Raw genomic sequence first — 6,604 nt, 5'->3', positions numbered from 1 at the left:
CATACATTTCCTTGCCAAGAGCCGCTTTCTCCAATCCCATGACCCAGCTCGTCCCCAGATTCATGACCGTCGTCGGAGTGCTCGTTCCTAGATTGGTCATTGTGCAACTCCATCTGGGATGCAATTAGCTCGATTTCATCGTCTTGAGGTGCGGGATCATCCCTTTGTAGGGAAGATGGCGATGGACGATCCATTACGACTTCTACATTACAAAGCCATCGAAACTAATTTTAATTCATAATTAACCACTTTATAAATTATAATTACTTTGAATAATAAATGCTGGGAGTACAAACTTTATTAAGTAGAAAAAAGATTGGAAATTGATAATAAAACTCATATAAGTCTGCAGTGTCGACTCATACATATTGCTTTCTGATGAGCCCATGGCTCCTCAAGATACATCTACAGAAAATTCTCCAATTTCAAATATGGTAATTGGTCTTCAATTTGGAGCTATTTATTTTGACGAGAAATATGGTAAAAATATGGACAAATTTACTAGCGCCGGCCTATCATCAAATATATATTTTAGAAATGTTTTATTGCTTGATAAAAAGAAGAAAAGGGCGGCCAAGGAAATATGTCAATATGGAGACCATGCACGTCAAGATAAAGGGCCACCTAATCTGAATACGTGAATTTTATCTGGTCCATTGATCAGCGAGGTGATTTAGCAATGTTGCCGCATTATTTTAATATTAGCATGTCAAAGTTAGTTTCATGTTTGGGATGGGTCACGTACGTGCTAATTATAGCCTGGGTCTGGTCGAGTCGGACCTGCGTCGAATTGTTGTGCGCCTGCGTGCGTATAAAGTGCTGCTAGTCAGCCATGTAAGATTAGATTGGATTTTATTTGTGTCTCTCGTCTAGGATTCCTACGAACAGCGAGACGCCATCCGATCTCATCTACCTTGCCGATTCTTCTGGATCGTATTGGAAGCGTGATCAGGATTGTTTCCTGGGTGCGTTGCTCCGGATTCTTCAGTGGATCCCCATCTTCTGATCGTGGTTTGTCGTGGCCGCGGGTGGAAGATCTATTTAGGGTTTGGTTTGCATCTTCTGTAAGCCAAATCCCTCTATCTTTTTGTGCTGCTACTGGTGTTGGTTAATCAAGCGGAATTATTCATTCATCTGGATTTTTGAGATCTCGTTTCCGCCTGATTAAATATCTTTGCTACTTGCGGTGCTGGATTAAATAGTCGTGGATTATACTGTTATATCTTGACATCTGTGATTGTTTGAGGATTACTGACGTGAGAGTCAGTTCGTTTTTGTAATAGCTGCGTGCTGCTGTTGGTTGGACAGGCAAATAAAATAATCTTCACATTACTTTGTGAGGCTTAGTCATTTTTGTTTGGTAACGTGCAACCATCTGGGCGACTATGTATTGAGTATGAATTGAATATTGTTGCTGCCGCACCTGCATATATTTTTATAATCTTTCAACGGTGTTTCGCTATATATATATATATATAAAGAGAAGGGATAATTACTGATCGTTATACTCTTTGAGTGAAATTTCAGAAAATTATTTTTGTGTGAGAAGTTGTACCGGGAAAGATCGGACACACTCCCGGACATTCGGCGAGTTCTTTATCACATTCACATACATAATTTGAATAAAATATCGCATGGATACAACAACAATAAAGCACATCAAAATAGAAAATAAGAAAGTAACAAATATGACTAATAATACATTCACATATGACTATAACGAGAATTCACATGAAATTTTTGACTAATAATACATTCACATACGACTATAATAAGAATTCACTAAATCAATACAAATTATTAAAAATATGGGGAATTCAAATTATTCTAGTATTTTGAGTAATACAAATTATTGTAAACCCTAAATAATACAAATTATTCAAAATATGGGGAATTCAAATTATTCTAGTACTTTGAATAATACAAATTATCAAAATATTGTAAACTCTAAATGATACAAATTATTCAAAATATTCAAAGTATTCTAAACCCTAAACTCTAAAATAATACAAATTATTCAAATTATTACTTGCAAATAAATGAATGGGATATCATTTAAATAAAAATCAGAAAATAATTGGAACCTAACCCTAACAAGGGGCTTACAGCCGGGCCCCACATGTTAGTGGGCGGCCACCCGGGCCCCACATGTCTGTGGTGGACGGCCACCATGGGGAAGGGGAGGGAGAGCTCACATGGAGGAGGCGGGCGGGCGCCGGTGGTGCCGGGGAGGGAGGAGCCGATGGGAAGGAGGCGGGCGGGCGCCGGCGCCGGCGGAGAGGGAGCAATGCGCGGGAGGAGGCGGGCGGGCGCCTTTACCCGGCCGGATCTGAGGTAGGGCGCGGCGGAGGAGGTCGGCCACGGAGGGCGGTGGCGGGGAGGGCGGTCCGGAGCGGCGGAGGAGGACGACGCGGTGGAGAAGGTCGAGTGCGGTGGAGGAGGGCGCGCGCGGTGGGAGGAGGCCATCGGGGATAGCACGCACCGTCGAGGTCCAGTGCGGAGGTCGCGCGCGGTGGAGGTCCGGTGCGAGGTTGAGGAGGAGCGGCGCGCGGTGGAGCACGAACGGCGGCGGCGCTAGGGAAGGAGGAGCGGCGACGGCAGGGGAGCAGCACCAAAAATTTCGGCAGCCTTCCAGCGTCTTCTTGCGCGCACCAGGGGATTCTGAAAATTTTTCTAAGCCCTCGGGTATTTAACTATTCATAGGCAAACGATTTGTAGGGGCGGGGGCGCCGGCGGCCCCTAGAAATCGATTTGTAAGGGCGGGTGAAACCCCCACCCGCCCCTACAAATGATTTTCCATATTAATTTGAAAATTCGTTTAAATTAGGAAATATAGCAAACAATATCGAAAAAACTGAAATTTTTACCATACGCGTATTTTAATATGAAGAACATAGAAAAAATAAAAAATGCATTTAAGTGTTTATAATCAAAAAATATGTGTCACAAAATCAGAAACTGTGTTGAAACCCTAACCTCTACTATGTCACACTACTACAACTTAAGAACAACTTTGTATTTTGCACACTTTCAAACACTAAAAATCATTAATTGTATTTTTGGTATTTTTCACCAGATCCACAGGTTTTTATGCGCTAAATGTGAAAATTTCATGTTTTCATATGTGGTTTGCTATTTTTTGGATTAAATAATTTCTCAGAAAAAATTGGGAAACGATTTGCTATACTATCAGTTTAACGGGTGGTATCAAGAATTTTGCGCTAAACTACAAACTCTACTTTATATATAATTTTTCAAAAACCAAAGCTATAAACACTGAAATTGGACCATTTTCGAGAGACATCACCCCTCAAAGACTCATACTTTGTCGTGTGTCTTGGCCCTAGCACACGGCGAAGGTGTCTATCAGCCTGTTTTCTTTCAGTCGCGTATATGAAACCCCATCAACTATACATCACTGGCAGTTCATATATATCACAATAAACAATACAATCATTTCATTATTCAGAATGCAAGTCCATGCATGCAGAATGCAAGGGAAATGATACAAGTCCATACATTACAATAAACATCACATGCAATCCATACAACTAGCTAGTAGTCCATATTACCACAAGTCCAAACAGAATGGAAGGGAAATGACACAAGCACACATAGTGCAATGAGGATCTCATGGTGGCGACGGCGTTGCGCGTCCAGACTCCATGGGCAAGACAGAGGATGGGCACGTAGTCGTGACATCAGGCACAACTTTCTTCAGTGGTTGCCGCTTCTAGTGTCTCCTCATCTTTGGAAATATTATTTTTCATTGTTGTAAAATAGTTGTGTATCAAACCAACGGCTGGACAAGTTCTTTCGTTTTAGTTGGATAGTTGTATACATATGGATTGGAGTTCAATTAAATGTACCATGGTATTGTTTTGGTAGGATCTTCGTGGTGGCTGGATTCTTCCTGGTCACCCTCCGTAGTGTCTATTGGTTGGGTGGCATCCGATGGTGTGCTCGGTGGTGTCTCCAATACAACGGTGGAACCAGTTCCTCCTTTCATCTGTAAGCGAAGCTTCTTCTTCCTCAATCAGAACTGCATGAGAATGCACATGAGGTAGCGCAGTTTATGGATTGTTTTGGTGCTCAAGTATGTAGTTAGGGGCGATGTTTAGACAAGTTGAACCATACTTAATTGCAAACGACGTGCTCCATGTGCACCTCCTTGTCCAGAAGTCCCCGCACCCTGGTCTCCTTGGGGTTCCAGGTACAGTGTGTATCAAAGTGGGGTGGTCCTCAAAGCTGCAGTAAGAGTGACAATTGTTAGATGGAACAATGTAACATTAACGGAGCAAGGTTCTTTTGTAACTGTAGTTACCTGGATTGCTCGTGCGGGCCTGGATTGCTCATGGGTCGTCCGGTGGAAGAGAATCAGCATGAATCTAAAGTGGCCACACGTTCAAGTAATTACCATCTGCCCAAACTCTGCGGACGGCTACATGTACAACACTAGGTATAGTGTCCCTTGGAGCATATGTGTTCGCCCTGATTGAGAAATATCTTCTATTCACCTAGATGTCGCGAATGTGACATATGTTCGTGAAGATTCTAGGTAATATCCTGGTAAACTAAACAAAACGATATGGTTGCACTTCAGATATCAGAAGACTGAGTGCTTCGTGATTTCCTGATGATTGTGGGCATCTAGATGGTGTGGCGGGGGGTGGTATAATGTCATCCAAGTGTAATATAATGGCATCATATTCGGGCATCCATGGTAAGATCGAAAGGATATGGTACCCAACTTGGATATATGGTTCCCTCAAGATGTGATTGGTTTCGTCGTATGATTGGGTTAGCAGCACGTAATCATGAAAAAAATGTGAGATAGTCTCTAGCGGAAACTCTACCCCAATGTAGTTTTTTATTGCTTCCTGTAGTGCACTGTGATTGATGATAACGGGGGCATCTTCTGAAGTTTGCGGGCGTGGAGCAAACTTGGTAAGTACTAAGAAGCCGCAAAGATTGTGAATCTGTGGGTTTACCTCTTCTTCGAAAAATATTGTGATGTGTTCACGGTTGATATGTGCCATCAGTTGGTCATCTAGGGTGGGTTGGCGGCGTGGGTGCTGGCTCGGCATGGCGTGTGTGGCGGAGCGGGGTGGCAACCTAGGGTGGCGGGGTGGCGGGCGGCCTGGGGTGGTGGCGCGCGCGGGGTGGCGGGGCGGCCTAGGGTGGCGGCACGCGCAGGGTGGCGGGGCAGCTCGGGGTAGCCGGGCGGCCTGGCATGGCGGCGCGCGCGGGGTGGCGGGCGGGCGCCGGTAGGCGGGGGGAGGGAGGACCGCGCGGAAGGAGGCGGGCGGGCATCGGCAGCCGGCCGGATCTGAGGTAGGGCACGGCGGAGAGGAGGCGAGCGCGGAGGCGGCAGGGAAGGCGGTCCGGAGCGGCGGGGGAGGGCGGGGGCCGCAAGACGTGGGGTGGAGGGCTACGGCGGAGGGGAGAGGGGGAGGGCAGCGGCGGGGGGGAGCACCAAAAATTTCGGCAACCTTTCGGCGTGTTCTCGCGAGCGCCAAGGGAGTCTGAAAAATTTTCTAAGACCTTGGGTATTTATAGGAGCACAATTTGTTGGGGCGGGTGGGGGTGTCACCCACCCCTACAAATACATTCATCTGCCTCAACGGATGGAACTTGATTGTCGTCACCACTGTAACCCGCATTGGTTTTGTACCGACTTGCAGAACATACAGGGCATTTCTTAAAGTCTTTGAAAGTATCCCAACGATACAAAATATAATGATTTGGACATTCATGGATTCTTTCAACACCCATCGTGAATGGGCTAACAGGCTTCTTGGCTCGGTATGTGTTGGCGGGCACTTTATTTGGCTTTAGAGGCAACCAAGCCAAGATACATAGCAGATCATTGAAACTACCATCTGACCAACTATGCTTAGCCTTAAGAGTCAACAGCTCCAATATGAAATGAAGGACGGTCTAGTGTTTCGGGCATCCCTTTCATCGCTCATATATATTTTCCTCTGGTGATTTTATCACATTCTCGAAGTTTGGTAACCCCCTTGCACTAGCAGTCAATACCTCTGCTTTGGTGTGGCGCAACAACTGGCTCAGAAAATCTCTGTCGTCAAGTTTACTACCGTTGACACTGTTTTTAGCATGTGTCAAAAGAGGATGAGGAAATGAAATATCAGATTGCGAGATGGCAAGTTTACTACCGTTGACACTGTTTTTAGCATGTGTCAAAAGAGGATGAGGAAATGAAATATCAGATTGCGAGATGGCGCTGGTTTACGGGAGGAAGGATCGGTCACGATTTAGTGCCGATTAGGTGTCTAGACATCGATGGACAGATTTGGTTCGAGACGGCCTCGGTTTGGAAGGTGGTGTTTTATTTATTAAAATAGTTTTATTTTATAGAATAGAATCGTGCTTTGCCATAATCGGCTAGGATTGTGTTAGCGTGGGGTATAAATATGAACCCCCCGGCTATTGCAAAGATTGATACACATCCAACAAACACAAATTTACTCTACTTGCACTTTACTTTTCCGTTGGCGACTTCGCCACCCCTTTTCTTTTCTGCGAGGTTTTTCAAGCTGATCAAGGATGCCTCATATTTGAGCGACTTGGTTTGCTGGTA

Source organism: Panicum virgatum, chromosome 2N, assembly GCF_016808335.1.
Source record: "Panicum virgatum strain AP13 chromosome 2N, P.virgatum_v5, whole genome shotgun sequence".
NCBI lineage: Eukaryota > Viridiplantae > Streptophyta > Magnoliopsida > Poales > Poaceae > Panicum > Panicum virgatum.
This window is presented reverse-complemented; position numbering follows the sequence as displayed.